General features: G+C 41.5%; 1 protein-coding gene across 4 annotated transcripts in view; it reads left to right on the forward strand.

The window, feature by feature from the left end:
* The first annotated feature begins 662 nt into the window (after window positions 1-662).
* Window positions 663-19,271, forward strand: part of ARHGAP8 (Rho GTPase activating protein 8) — a 94,447-nt gene continuing 75,838 nt past the window's right edge. For 3 of the 4 annotated variants that reach the window (XM_055807570.1, XM_055807567.1, XM_055807569.1), the window contains exon 1: window positions 663-1,072. The gene's annotated coding sequence lies outside the window, so the exon portion shown is untranslated. Of the gene's footprint in view, window positions 1,073-2,714; window positions 2,860-19,271 lie in introns of all 4 variants that reach the window. The other variant, XM_055807568.1, reaches the window with a different exon arrangement.

A 19,271-nucleotide genomic window follows, 5' to 3' on the forward strand; every position in this document is an offset into this window, starting at 1 on the left:
ATCCAGCAATTTGTGACTCAGTGAGGCACTGCCCTTGTGCCTCTAATTGTGTTTTTGCCCTTCCTCCCGCCCCGTTGATTTATCTCAACTTACTTCCCACTCTTTTACTGGGAATGACAATTCCCTACCGTGAGTTTAGAGGGAGTATGAAGAAAATGGCATGATCCCGGTGAAACTGTGGGACAAAAGATCAATCTGGAGTCTTTTGTCAGGAAGATGATGGGTACCTCGGACCTCTCCTAACTGCATGGGGACACGGGGAGAGCTAGAGGAGCTAATGATGTCACGTATCTGTAAAAAAAGGTACACGAAAAGGATAAATGTCAGTCTTTTTTTATATACAGACTGGAAAATTACAGTGGTTACTTCGCGAGCAGATGGAGAACGCCACCCAACGTTCGCAGCGCCGAGCCCGGCCACAGTCAGATGGCGATGCTCGACAACGTGCCAACTAATTTATTTTTCCCCCTAAACATTAAAGAGGCAGTAAAAAGGGATCAATTTCCACATCTCGCTTTTGCATTACTTTTGTTCCCCCCTTTCCGTCACGCAGCAGGCCGGTGGGCTGGGCGGGGGGCCCGGGCAGCGCCCCCCCGGCCCGGCTCTCCCCGCTCCAGCCCGGCTCTCCCCGCTCCAGCCCAATCCACCGGCGGGAACCGAAACCGAAAGGCCGGGGCGGGCGCGGGGCCGCGCCCCGATCGGGCACCCAGCGGCGTCGGCCCCGAGGGCTGCACCAGCCCGCCGTACCTGTGCGGGAGGAGGGCGGCGGTGCCGCGCCAGCCCCCGGCCCCCCGCCCGCCGCGGTTCCCCCGCCGCCCCTCAGCCGCCCGCCTTGCGGCCAGCGGGGCCCAGCACCGGCCCGCCCCGGGCCTGAGGCGAGGGCGGCCGCCGCGCGGCTCAACAGCCGCCCCCGCGCTCCGCGGCTTCCCGGGGGCTGGAGGCGCCCCAGCCCCGGCCTCGCCCCTCCTCCGGCCGCCCGCAGGTGAGGCCGGCCCCGGGGCGGTGCTGCCGCGGCCCGCACGCCGTGTCTCGGCCGGGAGGAGCACCTGTGGTGCCTGCCAGCCGCCGCCAGGTACGTGAGGCCGGCCCGGCGGCCCGCCCCGGGGGTGCGGAGGGGCCCAGGGCTGTCGGTCCTCGGGAGCCGGCGGCGGTTCCCTCCCGGCGAGGGAAGGTGAAAGCAGCCGGGCTTCCCGGGGGGAGAGTGGCGAGAGACTCGCTGAAGGGTGGGCTGGGGGGGTCGGGGCGGCGGGCAGCCAGGCGGGGCCCTGCGTGTCTTCCAGGGAGCGCCTCGGGGCTGCGCGCGGTACGTACGGGTCCGTGCCGAACCGAGCGCGCAGCTTCTCGTGGTACCGAGCTGCGGTGCTGCCCTTTGGGGGGAAGGCGCCCTGCCCGAAGGCGAAGCAGCCAGCTGGGGGCTGGGGTTCCCCCCGCCTCGTTCGGCTCCGTCGGGTACCGGCTGAGCCAGCTCCCCCCGCGGGGGGTGCCCGGGCAGGCCGGGCCGGGCCGCTTTCCCTGTGCCCCTTCCGCGCAGCGCTCGCATCTGCGCTGCTTCCCGCAGTAATGAGTTGGAACGAGAGACAGCTTTGTACTGTAGCAGGTGTATATTATATATTGTATCAGGTTGTTACTGTACACCGGTGCTTCCATCTCAGTCAGAGCTGTCTTGTGGCTGTTTGCACAAGGGTATGACTCAACTGAATAGGATTCTGTACGTTCAGAGTATGTGAAATAATGTGCCAGGTTTGATGGTAGGTAGGTGAATTTGCACTCTTCTGGCCATCCTGAGACTTTGATGTGAGAGCTTTGTAGGACAAAAAGTTTCTGCATGTGAGCCGAAAGTTTCTGCATGTGAGCCGTGTTGCGGAATGGGAGCTCGTTTCAGTACAAAACCTCAGAAGAAGCAGAAAATGGGGTGAAGATTACAGTAAGCATTATGTGGCTGACTGAATGTGATGGAAGTTGTGCATGTTGAGATACAATACCATAATTATAAGCTGTAAAATATCTCATGAAGAGCGTCTCTAACTATATATCGATATACTGTGCTTTTAGTTTTCTTTCCTTCTCTTTGTTGCCAGTCCTTTGAAAATTAATTCCTCTTCACCCCCATTGTAATAGATACATTCAGTTAGTTCACTTTCCAGCATTCTTTCTATATGCGCCGCATCATATATTTGGCATGTAGTTAAAATCTGTTACCAGTGTGCATGTGCACAAGGGGCTGAATTCATGGTGCATATGAAACTTTTGTTCTGACGTTTCCAGATGTCTGAGTGATCCTTGGTATTATGTAGTAAGTTTTCCAGGCAGAAAGGTGGCACAAGGTTTAGTTACGGCCAGTTTAACTCCTGAGGAGGCTGTGGTAGGCTGGGAATAAAGGCTGGAACCGGTTCCTCTTGTTCCCTGCCATTCGCATTCCTGCAATTCCTCCCCTCCAGCCCCCTCTTTCCAAATGCACGAGGTAGAAGTCCACCAAGGGACTGAAACCCTTTAGGGCAGACAAAAGAGGCTAAGCCTCTATTCCGACCCTTGCAGGGCAGGTAAGCAGCTCCCCTGAAATCTAAGGGAAGGGCCCATTCCCAGTTAGATGCCTTTTCCCTTCCCACAAGGGTAATTGAGCACACAGCCAGGAGTTTCCTGTCCTTGATGGTGGATGTTGTGTTGATGACCTTGTTGTGGTTTTAGCATATTATTTTTTTTTTTCTTTTTAACAGATAATCTGTTGGCCTGTTAAGCAGTCTATAGGCTGAATGAGTGCTCAACTTCTTTTCACCTGATCTTTGACTTCTGCAAGTCCAACCTAGGTGGCTGGATGCAGGAGTAAAGCTTCTCATGGAGCAGTAGTCAGAGACATTGAAGGTAGGAGCCTTTCTCCCAACACTAAAGCCTTTTCCGAGGAGGGCTGACCCCTGCTTTTGGGGCATCTGAGTGTGATTTTTATTCCCCCCCGCCCCCATTGATGTGTTTTAGACCTTTGGTATGCTGCCTAAAAGACCATGCCTCAAATCTGGCAGTTTGCCGAAAGGTCTCTGAATAGATCTGAGTCGGCCAGTGATGTTTCTGTAACCAAAGAAAATTTTTTTTCAAGTTGGCTTTTACACAAGTTTCTTATTCCAGTATCTTCAGACAAAGATAAGCAGTAATACTAGGTGGAACTAACTTTAAATAAAATGAAACTGAGCTCCCTGTGTGGTTTTCCTCATTGTTTATTTACCTTTTGAATTCCTGCTCTAACACTGGGAGATGTAAACTGTGTTTTTTAAAGTTGTTCTGGATTGAATAAATGTTTAATAATAGTACTGCTGAGGAAATGCGTAAACAGTATTTTTTGTACTCCCCTATGAACTCTAAAGCTTTTTTTTTTAAGAATATGGAGAGAGCTGTGAAGTCATTGTGTGACTGAGCAGAGTATTCTACATACTTATGCGGATATTGGTTTTTATCAGTTTTAAATTCAACAGATTTTTTCAGATAAATTGTTCAGTGTCAAAACACTCCTTAGTGTAAAGGGTTTGTGCGTCGTATAGCCATGTTTATGCTGTGCTGACTGGATTGGTTTCATTTTGAAATTCAGGTACAACAGAATTGTTATTGTTCAGTGAGCATTGTGTTATTGGAACTATAACTCCCATTTTATTTATAATCCTTTTTTAAATTAAAATGACAAAATTTTTTTGTGGGCTTTTATTATTTATTTTAATGAGACTTAACACAACATTATAACTCTAGGCTAAGGATTGTCACCCTGCAGATGATGTAAACCACAGTCCAAGATCTTGCTGTGGCTAGGGTGTAGGGTGCATCTCTGGGAGGTGGAAATTAGGAAATCCAGGCAGGCTGCTGCTCAGGCATGGGTGGAGCAGCCAAGGCTACCAGGGAGTCACTCCCCAACATCAGTTTGAGCACTTCTTGCTGCTCACCCGGTCGACCAACTCACAGCTGGGGTTTCAGCTTTCTTGCCAGCCTCCACACCAACATAACCCAGGCAAATGATACATACTGACTGTGGGAATCACGTGTGACCTGCTTGTGAGTTACACAAGGTTTGAACCCTTTTGCTTTTGAAGGAAAAAGGGATTACATTTGTATCTGACACCTTTCTTGCATGTCCTGGGCTTCATCAACTCAGCTGAGCTGCAGAAAAGCAGCAGTTATTTCATATCTAGGAATGAAGAGGTCTGGTTAGGATTTATGTTGTTAAAACCCTCACACATAATTTTTGATGAAAAATTAGGCTGGGGGACATTTAGTCAAAATGCTAATGACAAAATAAGTACAGGAAAAAAAATTGGAAATTTGGAAAATGTAAAATCTTACTGGTTGTAATAAACAACACCCCCATCAAAAAAACCCCAAAAACCACCCACTACCCCAAATAAACAGCAAAACAAACGTTTAGAGTATGTGGGTAAAAGTACTGATGATGGGAGGGTTTGAATCAGCAATGTCTAAGACTGAAAAGGAATGAAAGTGCAGAGTAATTGTATTGCCAAGAGACCTTTATTTTAGCAACACGGCTGGATATTACTATAATAAGGCACAGATTCTTTTGTATATAGACACTGTTTGAGCCTGACAGCTTAAAAACTGACAACTCTGTTGGTGCTTTTTCAAGGAGACAATTACCAAAAAAGCTTTCTTTGCATCAAATGAGAGACTGGCAGTTAGTATTACCAGTATTCTAAAGAGGGGCTTAGTTGAACCATCAAATTTTCCCTGACCCTAACTAAAATAAGCTTTTTTTGTTATAAAACATCAGGCATCTTTAAAAGAGAACTAAATATAATCATTGACTTTTATTATCTGGTTTAAAAAACAAGAATATTTGAAGGAACAAAAACTAAAGAAGAAATTATTTCTTCTCTGCTTGTACTGAAAGTCTTACTTTGTTCATACTTACGGAATCTTTCATTCTTTATTACTGAATTCACTTTATATGATATTGATGCAATCCATATTCTTTGAGAGTTTTTTTCATCCTGCTTGCTCTGTCTTTTGGAGGCATAATCTTTGATCTATGATGACAATAATTTTCACAGCATATGCAGACAGTGACTGCAGATGGGGAATAAGTAGCATGAGCTGACGAACATGTAAGAAATAACAATCCTCTAATCATGCAAATATGGGATGCAATGGGCCAAGATGTGCATTTGTAAGAAATTTTGAATCCTGTGAGTACTGCCATTTACTATACCCAGTACTGAAGGTGCCTCTGAGAACTGAGGACTGTGTGTCCAATGACAGGCACTCAGCACTGAATTCCAGCTGTTACTTTAGTTTTCCCGTAGACTGGTGGCTGTACTCTGTTTTCTTTTATTCTTAAGCCAGTTCTTTATGTCAGGCTAGTCTCTGCGTTCTTAATTCTTTGAAGAGCAAAGCATATATGGTTTTGGGGAATACCAAATATATATAGGTATTCCTTTAAGTTGTTTTTTTCAAGCTTTTAAGGCATTCCAAAAGTTTAGGGAGCATGGCAGGTCTGTTAGTCAAGGGCAGCAAGGTAGGATTGGCTCTCCTGACCTGAGGGAACTGCTCTGTTCATATTGTTTACATGTTGTCTCCTGGCAAAGTCATAGGTAGCCTTCAGATCATCTAAGAGAAGAATTTTGTTCAAAAACTTCAAAGTATCTCATTGGAAATTGTTGCAACTGAAGCAAAAGTGGATTCCAGATCATCCATGCTAGGTCCCTTCTTCTCTTCCCTGGATGCAGGCCTTGCTGCTATGACTACATCTACTACGTTACTTAACAAGAAGGAAAGACAGCTTCTCAGTAGAAATGAATGATTCTTCTTCAGAGCATGCTGTCCTGTACAGAAGCTGAAATCGGAATTATGTGGAAAAAAAAATAATTCTGTTCTGAGCCTGTAATGAAAAGTTTCTCTTTGTGCACATGCACAGGGACCTAGAAATCCCATTGCTGAGGCAAACTCATCTCTGGCATTCCTAAAGGTTTGCGTGCAAAGCTAAGGAAGTGCATTGATATTCTTGTAACATACTCTGTGGCTTTTGATCCATAAATAAACTTTTATTTTTCAAAAACATGGTAATTCTGTCATAGGATATCATATTGACACCACTGTAGGTAATCATCAAGGCTGAATCTCAGGATTGGCTGTACGGACTTCTGTGGCTTGATGTGATGGAATAACTGATACCAGTTGTAGGCTGCTATTTCTGAGGCCAGCCAATGTAAGAGGATGTAACAGCTGATGTGCTGATAGGAGAAAAAAAAATAAAAAAGGTGAGAGAACAATCTTGAGTTTCATTACAAGCTACATCAGTGGGCAAAGATTTCTCTGCTTATTATCCCCAGTTGGGACTCATTCAAGTTCTCTCTTATCTCATCTCTTCTCTCTTATCTTGTTCAAATCCCATTTCTTTCACTTAGCCTTTTCAGTAACCCCTCCTGAACTCTGATCTTACGTGCTGCTTTTGAGGGTGGAAAATTTCAGCCCACAGATAAAGTTGTGAAGAACTGAAAATAGGGTCTCAGACATGGAAGTTTCAGGTGGTACCAACTAGGCTGTGAATACCAATCCTGTCCATAGTAAAGAAAATTCCCAGCAGTGTAACTCATTGCCCTTCAGCAATGTATGCCTTAAGGGCTTTTCTTGGATTTATGCATTCTGAAGATATCTTTTATGCTTTTTTTACATTAATATATTCTTGGAATATTTCTTTTAACTGTAAATTCTTAGCAAAGACTATAGCTGACTTTGTGTGCAGTGCAGTGCTTGTATTTCACTAGGTTTTTCTGACTTTGAAATTGAGCCTGCTGAAGACTTTGGGCTTCCTCTTTTATATGGATCCCACAACCATCAGGGAATATGCTGTCTTTTGCATGATGCTGCAGGATGGTGGTGATAAAGCTGAACATCAGAGATTCAAGAATAACATTCACCAGGAATCTTGTTCTGTGACATACAGTGACATTTTCTGATGTTGTGACGTATGTTGACTGCATAGCACAATGAAGGTAACATGTAACAAGTTACAACATATACCAAGTTTCTGCAGGTAGACACGTTAAAACAAAATTAAACTAAACCTTAAACTCCTTACAGAGTTTTCGGGCATTTGTGTGCCCTCATGGTAGCCCTCAGTGGGGATTTTGCTGGCCATCCCGTGCTCACACTGATGAGCGTGGGTATGGTGGGTTGACCTTGGTTGGATGTCAGGTACCCACCAACCTGCTGTATTACTTCCCTTCTCAGCAGAACAGGGAGGAGAAATAAGAAGGAAGAAACCACTTGTGAGTTAAGATAAAGAAAGTTTAATGAAGCAATAGCAAAAGTCGTGCATATGGAAGCAAAGGAAAACAAAAGATACTATTTTCTACTTCCCATCAGCAGGTGACGTTTGGCCACTTCCCGGGAAGCAGGGCTTTACTTCATGTAGTGGTTGCACTGGAAAACAAATGCTCTTAATAATAAATGCCCCCCCCCCCCCCCCCCTTCCTCCTTTCTCTTAACTTTTGTATCTGAGCAGACGTCATGCGGTATGGAGTATCCCACTGGTCACTTTGGGTCAACTGTCCTGGCTATGTCCCCTCCCAAGATCTTGCCCACCCCCAGCCTCCTGGCAGGCAGGAGGTAGGAGGAAGACACAGCCTTGCTGCTGTGTGAGCACTGCTCAGCAGTATTCAAACCCCTGGTGTGTTATCACCCCCTTTCTAGCTACCAATACAAGCACAGCACTCTGAGGGCTGCTGCGGGGCTCAGCCAGACCCAATACAATGGCAGACTTGGGCTAGGTGTATAAAGGGATGCACGGGAGAAAGCTACAAGGTTTTACAAGGAAATAGGTCTTCTTCCCCCAGTCTCCAAAGAAGAATCTCTTTAAACATCCACTTCTTAATATTCTCCTGATGTCTTATAACCTACGCTAATTCTGTTTTGTCTGATGTGCTCTCAAACTTCTGTTGCTTTACACGCACACACACACACACACAAGTCTACTAAAAATTTTCCACTGAGTTGCCTACCAGCGAAAAAGCTATAGAGCCACCTCTGTGGGAACGTTAAGGAAAACCTATTCCAGTCATTTGTTAAACTACTGAATATAAGTTCTATAAATGCATGATAATGTGCACACTGAAAAACCAGTGTATTGGAAGCTATATCTTGAAATACTTCATGGTATCTTTTATCACACAACTAAGAACTAGAGAAGATCCAGAACATAAAGCTAGTGAGCCCATTCTTATTTTCAGAAGACATTGAATTGTTACAGAAGAATACATAACTTGCCATACAAGAAACTGGAAAGACTAAGGTGTTTCTCTTCACAGACTTTCCACATCCAGCTTTACTATTATCACTATTTTAATTTACCACGTAAGGCAGAAAAAGCACAAAAATTTTGTTTGCTATAGAAGTAACCTGCCATGTTTTTATACATACTAAATATATAAATGAATTGAAACAATGAAAAAAGAAAAGAGTTTTATGGGCATTTTTTCCCTCTAAATCTCATTCTTTCTTCTGCTAAATGTTACTAATGGAAGTCTGCAGTGTCATGGGAGCTTCCACATCTGGAAGCTGCTCCAAGCTTGAGAAGCCACTTGCTTGAAGCTTGGGTTTGAGTTCGTAATTCAGAAATTTGGTGTGTTCCCTACAAAGCTGCCTTTGAACAAAACCTATGCACTCAGGGCTGGTCTCGGTTGCTTCAGAGAATACTGACTCTCCTGGCAGCTCGTTTATATCTAGCTTCAATATGTGGTAGCGTGGAAACCATGATAGCTTTAGCTTTAAATCTCGGTTTGATATAACTGCGCTCTTTTGCATGGATATAGTGCTTATTGTCACCTGTTGGATGAAGTAGGAATGAAAAAGTCACTTTTTCTGAAAAATACTCTGTTGGTTTAGGTTTATGGGGTTTGCATACTCTGGTTTACAAGTTGAGAAGTGGCAGCTTCAACCTACTTGTTGAATGTTAGCTGAGATTGTGTTCACAGTAGGGTGCTAGGGAGTCCCCTGCTGAAGCCAGATGCTGTGGGGGTGACTTGCTGCGGAAGGCGGAAAGTTCTTGAATTCCTCAGAAGAAAGTTTTTAGTATAAGCGATGATCCTGTCCTTGGGAGGAGAATACCTGACAACACAGGAGTGAAATCCTATCCTAATGCAGTCAAGGACAGTGTGAGTTACAAGTTCAATGTGAGTTACAGTGGTGATTTCCTTGGGCACAGAATCTCGCTCTCTGTATGCATGAATGCCATTAAACCTGTAGGCAAGTTTTCATGTTAAACTCTGAAGCCAGAAATAACCAGTGCCTGAAGGCTTAGTATCGTATGTCTGCTCTAGTATGTCTGCTGTTTGTTGTTTATTTGGCAACAGTTTTCAGATCTTGCCTAATGGTAGGAAAATTCTTTTGTGACAGTCTTCAGGTAGCAGAGTAAGTTGTGGTTTACGTTTGCAGCTTTGTTTGTCTCTACATCTGGACTTACTATATGTAAGGTTTTGTTTGACAGAAGGATTAAGCAGACTTGACAAACTCACAGTTGTAACCTTATCTTTGCAGTCAGAAGCCTACAAGTCAGGATAAAAGTTATGTTATTAAGACTTGCAAGGGAAAATACTGCAGGAAAAATGAAAAGAAAAAAAGAGAAATTGTGCTTGATTCAACAGCGGTCTTTGCAAGTAGAGCTTCTAGTATTGGGTATTGGTGTTATACAAATGCAAGTGATATTATAGGTCACTTCTATGAGTCTTAAATTTAGTTCTGATGTGGTGGCCTCACTGATTGTTTACTGTAACCTGGTGACGTCCCATGTATAAATATGTAATGATTTGCTGCAAGCAAAACAGAAAGACCAATGACTGATATGAACCTGAAAGCTAGTAGTTTTTAAGTAACTGTAATTGGCTTTACACGTTGCATTTCTTATTCCCTCTGACAACCTGGTAACTTTCTCATCCCGTACTTTTCTATTGCTTAAAAAAGGCTTCTCTCCCTTCTGCAAAAGACCCGTGCAGATAAGCTGGTGGTTTACTGAAAAGTCTGTGAAGATATCCAAATATAGAATGGTACCAACTAGGAATCATTACAAGTACCAACTAAAAGAGAGAAACAATAAACTGGGGAAAAATCTTATCCTTAATTTCTTGTAGTTATCTTTGCTCTGAATTGTACCAACAGTAGGGAAATGTTTATGCACAGAAATGTCATTTTAATTATGAGATGCCTTTGAATGGTTAAAATAGCTTCTTGTTCCTGCCATAAATGTGGCAGGGCCCAATTATTATAAATGGGATTATTATAAATTCACCTTTCAGTTTCTTTTTTATTTCCTTTCTCTTCTTTCTTTCCCAGCACAGAGGAAGTATGAACGAATTGGCTCTAGAGCCAAATGATTCTTATCTGCCCTTGGGATAACTTACTCAGGATTTTAAAGTCAGATGGTGAGAAAAATTTACACTAATGTTTAAGAAGCTTCATGAAAGCCTAGAGAAGCCTGACTAAATCTATGAAAAAAGAAAGAGGGGAATCATTAGAAGTCATGTACCAGAGACTGGATGAAAAAGCAGTAGTACTTTACTCCCAAATGACGCTTGCCAGCTGAAGCTCATAAAGAGCTCTGCTATCGTACCGTTACTGACACAGAACAGTACGCTCCTCAAGGACTGCCGTTTATTTTCACTGAGTATCTACCAGGTGGGCGCAGGATGGGGTTCTAGCAGCTATGGCTGGGGGGAGTGGAACCAGATTTCATTGTAATCCTGCTACCTGTGAAAGTAATTTGAAGCAAAATATATCTCAACACGAGGTAAGAGTGGCACGATCTGATTAGGTGAAGAGTGGCAGAACTGCTTCCTGATTAATCAGGCATCTAACGTTTCTTTGAGGCATTGATTCGTGAAAACCTTGAACACATAATTCATTTTAGCTGGACTTCTGTTGAGCATACCTGTGGCTGGTGCTTTCTGACTGTCCCAAATGCTTTCCTCAATCTTGGCCTAATAGGGCTGTGTATCCATTTTACACTGAGGCATGGCAAGTGACTTACAGGTGTGTGTGTTCTTAATATATAAATAAAAGTGAAGAAAAGGATAAAATTTCATTTTTGGAAGGAAACAGAATATGCTATCAAGTGCTGCTGCATTGATGAGATTCCTAAAGTTTTATGCTTGAGTGTGTCACTGTTCCTGAAAACTAATCTGGTAAGCAATGTGCAAGGTTGGTTTTTGTTGGGATTTCTTTTTTGGTGGTTTGTTGTTGGGTTTTTTTTGTGTATGGGTGCTGTGTAATTTGAATTGAACCTCTGAGAGAATGGAAGGCTTCTTCATCTGGCCTTGAGTTCTTTCCAAGACTTGGCATCTAAGCTGCTTCTGAAAAAGTAAAATAATAAATAAATAAAGCTGGCTTAGTAATACTCATTCTGGCTGTTTCATATGGTGTTTATTGATTATGGCCAACAGTTAGGACAAAGACAGCATGTATCAGTCTGAAGAAATAATGCTTCTCTTGCCAACCATGTTGGGTAAAGCAGGTGAGTTACATAGCATTTCTGGTGAGGTAAGTTGTGTGTCCACATCTTTGGAAAGGGTATAAATATTCAGAAAATCTAGGGATTTATTTGAAAGGTTAAATTTCTAATTGTGGCGGTTAGAGGAGAAGAGCCTCGCTTGACAACCTTATTTACTTCTGATCATTGCATTAATGACTAATTTCTATATTCTTTTCCTCTGCTATATGGCTTTGCCATTTTCCACAGCTTGCAGTATCCTTGTCCCTTGGCTTTTTTCTCAAACTCTGCACTCTTATGTTTCTATACTGCTTATTAAATATTTATTAAACATATCAAAGGGTATATTGTTGGAAGGTGCATAATATGATAAGTCACTGGGTGCACATGCTTGTTTTTCAGGTCATCTGAAGGTCTTGAGTGCCTGAAAACCTACCAGTTGTTTTTTAACCCTGCTGCATTCTTTGATTTAATAAAAAACATTGTTTGCCTCTTTGCTTGCTTAAATTCAGACCTTCCTGTCACTTCTGTTGTAGTAGTACTTTTGCCTATAACTAGCAAACACTAAAGACTACTTCAACATGTAAGTAATATAAAATTTCTGTATGTTTTCCATTTTTGTGATGTGCTGACAGAGAAAACTAATGAATAAATAATGTGGTCTTGTTAGATGTTAGCATAGGTTTAAGTAAGTGTGTACACAATTGATGCACTCATATCTTTAGATTTGTGTAGTGATTAGCATATGTATGTTTGAAAGTTCAAAAAGATCTGGATACCAGTGTTGTTACATACCTCTGAAGAGCCTTCTATTTGTGTTTCATGGAGATTAATGGGCTAATACGCGTCATTCCTGCAATATGTTACCGGTATTAGATTTCTTATGTGGGAAATAGGATTTATTATTTTCCAGATGTTAGAAATTTTGATTCTTTCTTAGGATGATAATATGTGCTTGTTTTGGGGTGCAGTTAGAGAGAGGAAGGTAATAAACCAGGTGCAATGACAGCAAGTAATTACATGATAGTAAGGAGCTAGCAAGATTTCTTTTGAAGTTTTGTTAAGGCATGGAAAAGATCTGATAGCAAAATCCAGTTAATAAGTCATCATTTCAGGCAGCACGCTACTGCGATCACTTATTTTTCTCCAATCTTTTACTTGAGAACTGTTCTCTAATGTGCATGAGACAAGTACCATTGGATAATTTCTACCATTGTCTTCAGGGTAGAAACCTTTATAATGGGGCAGTGGTTCCACCATCATTATTACCAAATGTACATGCAATCAGATCAGCCAGCAATAAAAATTTGATCCAGATCATGCAGTGATGTATAATCCCATTTTGGTCAATTTAGTCAAAGTACATCAAGGCAGCAAAAAAGCATAAATCCTTGTTTATGTCAGCTTCAGAAGGACAGGAGATACTCAATGCCACATAAATCTTTCTGTTAAAAAGTTAACCTGCCAAAATTGTTTGAACACTCATAGAGTTTCTTTATGCTGTGCCATTTCTTTCAGGTGACCTCAGTTTTTCTCATCCAGTACAGGGAACTTGAAAGTCACGCCTAATATGTTCATTGAACCATGCATGACACGAGATACTTCTCATGCAGATTTTAGCTAATCTTTTTGGAGTTAGTCTTCTGTATGATGTACCATGTAAGAGAATTATGCCTCCAAAAGGCATGCCATAGCCAACAGGACAGAAAGCCTTTTAACCATACTTCAAACTTTAACTTAAGGGTTGGGTCGCGTTGCTCTCCTTCCTCAGCTTTTACAGTTTACTATGGAAAGATCTGCCTTTTCCTCCCTTTTGCTCTTCTATTTCTTTTTTTTTTTTTTCTCTAGTTCCTATTACTCCGTAGTCTCAGCTGACAAATTTATTATTTTATTCGGAAGTTTTGCATATACAAGAATCCTTTTTCTCTTCCACAAACATTACCTGTCACAAAATTTTGCTCACAGAAGCCAGCAAAATAAAGTGTATATGAGTTGCTAATGAGTTTAATTTGGTGACAAGATGAGCAAGAAACATTTTAACACAATCTTTACAATTCTAACATCAAGAAAACAGTTGAAGCTCTTGAAATGTAAATTTATTTTAAAATTTTTGTTCTGTTGTAATTTCAGAGCATCTATAGAAATCTAGAGTGGGATGTGATTTTTAGAAATTGAGATTCTGATGGGATGTACTGATGTGAATAGAGGGGAGGTTTGAGGTGGAATGAATCTGGAAGGAGCTTGGGTTCAGGGTTGCGTTTGAAATGGCTGTTGTTGCTGCTTGATTATATTGCTGGTACCAAACGTGAACTATTTTGGGCCCTCCTAAGCCCCTTGGCACAAACAGATCAATGACCGAGTTCTCATCTGAAACAATAAACTGCAGCTTCATGGACATTGTGCATTGAACTTTGTAGTAAAACACTATCTGGCTTTATGGTAATAAATTTCCTGCCTTGCACAGTAACCTACGGTAACTTAAAAATTGGCCAGGTAGAAAATGTTTAATCTTAATGCTTGTGAATTAATAGAGAAGTAATTGTTTCAGGCAAACCAACAACTAACTGGGTCTTCAGTGCACTGATTAAGAAACAATCCAGTACTAATGGAGAAGCAGTGGAATGATAGGTGCTGTTATCATTATTTAACTTGATTTTGAATTGAGATTTATAACTAAACATGAACTATATGTTTAACATATAAAATGGCTTTTGGAACTCACCTCCTGTGCCTTACAGTAGTATTTCATTTTGGTGCAGCCTGGAGGTGGGAGGGGTGATGGTAAGCCTGGGTATTGCTACATTTTGACAAGAACTGGAAACATTGGCTTGTGGTGCATAAATATAAGCAGAATATTAATTTATTTTAAAAGCCCTAATGTATTCCAGCCAGAGGAGTCCCCAATGAATAATTATGCAATTAGAAAACCCCTTTTTTATCATAATACACCAACCCTTTGTCCAGTAACTTGTCAGATTAATTTAATTAAAAAACAGTCTTAAAAATACACTTGTCTACAATTGAAAGTGTGTAATCCCTTGAGATGGAAGTGCTGGTTAAACATGAGTTCAGCCCAACATAATTCTGCCACATTACTGTGTATTACAGTATATTAATTTAGAGAGCAAGTTCCATAGATGACTGATCATTAATGTTTATTATGATTACATTATAGTAATCATTGTTAGTCAATAAATATTTACGTTGAATCAAAAAATGGTGGTGTAGTGTGTCATATTGCAGCCACTTATCCATGTTCAGATAATTTTGTCCTAATGGTACACCAAAGCATACATGGCTTTCTGTTAATTGGTTATACATTAGGCACTTCTCTTTTTTTCTTTTTTTCCCCGTGTGCTTGCACCGTGCCAGATGAATGAGTGGTTGTGATAAGAAAATAGCTGCAGTGCTTCAAACAACAAAAAAGTGTTTCCAAAACCTCTTTGCTAGTAATGAGTAGAAATGATCTTTTTACTTTAGTGCTTTCAGAACTGTGAATGGCTGATACCTGCAGATACTTACATGCAGTAGGGAAACAGGTTTTATTTTGCGCTGACATGCCTAATTCTTCCCATAAATAGATTTTTGACTCTTTCCAGCAGAGAAGGTATGTCATGGTGGTGGGAAGAGACCATGCTTACATATTTCATGGTCAGTGAAATGACAATGCATTACTGGTTTCCCAGTAGATGAGGAACTCTAGTGATGGGCAGTCTAGTAGAACTTGTAGGTTCAAAGTACAAAATGCTCTGTTTACCTACCTGCTCCAGTCCTGCAACAGAGGTGATCACAAGTATTATAGAGGCAGGCAAGTTGAAATATACTTTTGAGATTGGACGTAGTATATATGTATACATGGGAAAATGCTTTATTAGGTGAGTGAGGTCTGCATGGCAGCCTGCAGTCCAGAGTCAGCTCTCAGAGGAAAGACAGGAGTGGACAGAGTTGTGTTTATACATCCCATGGGGGTGGTTCATGGCCCAGGACAAGCCTGTAAAGGACGTCCCAAACGGTAACACAGCCCCTGTTGCAGGAAGGGTATGATTGTGCTGCACTAAGCAGTAACCCTGTACTTTCCTATCTTCTTCCCACTCCAGCATCTATTACTGTACTACTTAGGTAATTATGTTCCAAGGTTTCTTATATACAAGCATGTCTATGTGTAACCAAAAATAAAAAATAATTTAAAAAAATCCCTAATGAATGCATTGTTCTCCCCCAAGGTGTGCTCTGAGAGCAAAAATAGTTCTGTCCAACAAAAGCTAAACTTAGCATTTCAGGAGTGTGCTACACAGTGTTTACCATTCTCCCTGCTGAGAATTCATTTTCTTGCAGAGTGTAGCAAATGTTGCTTTATCAGTTTTATATACAGTAGATGTTTGCTTTAAATTAATGCAATGCTTGTTAAAAGTTACCCAGTTGATGGCATCAGAAACTGAAGTCTGATTTGTACAGTATAGTACAAATATTTCAGAGCAAGTACAGTATAGCATGTAGACACCTCCTCATCTCCCTTTGGTATTAATAAATTTTTGTTCTAAACAAGGTTCGAGCCAATGGTGGTTAAGAGGATGCTTCAAAATTACATTTATCATCTTTGTTAAAAATGCATACCCTTTCTGTGAAGTTACTGGTCTCTCCTATCTTTGCTGCTATACATCCATGTGGTAAATGTAGAATTTGCTTTGTATTTGTATGGAATTTGCACTGGTAGCTCAGTGATGAAAATTGCTGGCATACCAGGTTATTTCGCCATTGAGATTCACCAAATGCTGTATCACAGATGAAAACCATTGCTTAGAAAATTACAGTTCTAGTTGCTAGTACAATTGTAAATAATAAGGGAATAAAAATACATTTACTCATTCAGTCAGGCTTCAGCATTAACAGTTTAAGCAGCAAAAGTATAGTGGGATGAATTTTTAAGCCTTAATAGTTCAGGTAGTTGTACAAATAAAAGAAGTACATGCAAATTTCAGACAGTATTCTGTTCTAATTATCAGAGTAGTAGTATGAAACACCTTGTCTGCAGTTAGGGACTTTTCGTTCTCTTTGTTTCTGGAGGCTCTGCAACCTTGGAGATTCATTTATTTATGTGTAGCCTGAGAGCTTGAAATCTGATTGTGCCATGAGTGGGAGAGATGAGAAGAGAGAGAACGTCAGGCTGGAGAACTTGGATATCAGCAAAGCAGAGGGTTTTGTTAACCAGCAGATTTGGTGGTGGTTGCAGGTGAAAAATTATGTACAGAGGAAGTAAAGTAAGGTGAAGGAACTAGGGAGAAGGTAGAAAACAAGAGAGTCATGGTGGACGGGAAAACAGAGAGATGAACAAAGGGGGTGGCCAGACAGAAAGGGGAAAGGAAGAAATTGGTGGATGGGAAGACAGGAAAACAAAGTGAGAGGAGTCAAATCAGAGGAGGAATAAATAGCCACTTGAATATGCACAAAAACACAGTCATGGAGGGGACAGCAAGCAGCAGGTCACCAACTCCCCCTCCTTCTTCACATTGCTAGCGAGGATCAGGTTTACCAGAGAGTTGGCATTTAGCTGAACAGAAGACAGGATTATCCCATCCCATCTTGAACTGCAAGTGTTAACGGAGTGTAAGCACAAAGCCAGGGACGAGTTGCCAGCAAAAGCTGGCATCCAAACTAGAGTCCCTAAACCGAAGAGCCGTGAAGCCTTAGGAGTAAGGAAGTCGGTTTGAGGTGCAGGCCCTGCAGGGAAGTCATGCACTGTGGGGGTGAGGGCCACAGAAGTGCCAAATACCCATAGTGTGCTGTCCACCATAATTGCTCTGCCTGGTTGAGACACCAGCCAGGATTTCTGCACGGTGCTGGGTGGCACTGCCATGGAGAATTATTTTTTTGTGGCTCAGATTTACAATGCAGATGTGCTTTGAGTGGCCCAGGCATTGGAGGAGCATGGAAATGTGGCTTCAAAACTTCAAAGAAACAAAGCCATTCAGGTGTTTGGGGTGGAGTGGGGAGGTGGTGAGTAATTGAAGAATAATGATTCAGTATCTATTCAGGACTAAATACTGAAAAAAATGCAGCTGTGTGAACTTGGGCTTCTTTCCGAGTTTAGAACAATACATACCATTACCAGGTAAATGCTGTTCTCCTATTTTCCAAGTGCTGAATGAATGAGCCAAGCAGTAAATTGCTTTCAGAGAAAGCAGTGCTGTTTGAGCTGTGTGTAACTTGCTATGATGGAGCACACAGACTCGTGACAGGGAGACCGTCTTCCTTTCTTTTTGATTTCCAAGGCTGTGTCTTGATCCATCGCAGGAATTAACCTTTGTATGTGCTCCTTCTCTGATCATTATATGAAAAGAAGCTCAAAATCCCCCAAACTAATGTGATACAGAAAGGATAAAGTCTTTGTTTGGATTCTTCTTAAGGCCATATGCATTTCATTTTTATTTTTACTTTTTGATTTTAGCATAATATTTTTCATCTTAGCCTTAAAACCAGATAAGTTCTTACATTATTTCTGGGACAGGGTAGTGATACTACACCACAGTGTTATTTTGTATGGAGATGGGATGGCTTTAACCATTACAAATTATTTAACTATTTTTGTTACTCTGAAAGATCAGAGGTGTCAGCTTCATGTGTAAGAATGCAAACCATGTTAAAGTTTATGCACAAGGCAAATGCTGATAGTTGCAGGAATATTTCTAATATTTTGCTTAAAATTTTAGCATGATGTTTTTGTCTGTTGAGTGATACGGAAATAAATTTATATTGATGAAATTAAGAGTAGTGATTATGCTTTTAAAGTTGATGGAAATGTCCATACATAGTTGGATAACCTTTTGTAAACTTGCATTGAATATATGATTTTCTAATAATGATTTTCTAACTGTAAGTATGTATTTACCAACCTGTGTATCATCAGCCTCGAAACACATTTTTTTTCCCCTGTGTGGTGAATTACTTTTTCCTTTGAAAATGATTTTTTTTTTTATGGAAAGTTTGCTTAATGTTTTGACATTGCAGAGAAATGTGGCTAGTTCTGGGAAAACGTGTATATTTATCTTTACTGCATCATAATCGATGGAACCTATAGCAGTAGTAAAATTAATTTGGAATTAAAGCCCAAATGGAAAATTTAATAAAATGAAAGCTGTTTAAATTATCCTGAATTTCAGGGTTCAACAACACTTCTCATCAATATTGATATATGGAAAATAACTGTAGAATATTTAATTTTCCAGGCTTCACAGTATTTTCATTTTGAAGAGTATTTCAGTTCTGTGCAAAACCAGGGATGCAGCCCTGCAGCTTTGTTTGCTGCGTGCAAAGCCTCGTTATGCAGCTGGCATCCTTGCCCAGTGCGGGAGTCCAGGCTGTAGAGTGAATCTGTACTGGCTCTCAGTGTGGAAGAGCTCATTACAGCAAACAGGAGACCCCCTTTATTTTAAGAACGATTTCATCCATCCATCTCTTTTGGGTTTGGGTTGTTTGTTTTTTTGTTTGGTTGTTTGGGGTTTTTTTTGCTTACCTACTTCCTATTTCTGCTCTGGTCAGCATGTTAGGTACAGTTGGGTGTTTACATCACACATCAGCACGTCTCTGTGGCAGAGTATATGACTGACTTTTGGAGACTACACAGGGTCCTAAAGATGCAAGCTGCTGTCAGAGATAACAGAGGGCATGGCTGTAGGTTATAGGCTCCCTCTTCCTTCATCCTTTGGTGTGGGCGGAAGGTATGGCAGCAAGCAGGGCTGTACTGGATCTCCTCCCTACCTGCAGCCTCTCAGCGTGCAGTAGTAGCAGTGCCTTCTCCACTATCATG

This window comes from Falco peregrinus, chromosome 6 (genome assembly GCF_023634155.1).
Source record: "Falco peregrinus isolate bFalPer1 chromosome 6, bFalPer1.pri, whole genome shotgun sequence".
Taxonomy (NCBI): Eukaryota; Metazoa; Chordata; class Aves; order Falconiformes; family Falconidae; genus Falco; species Falco peregrinus.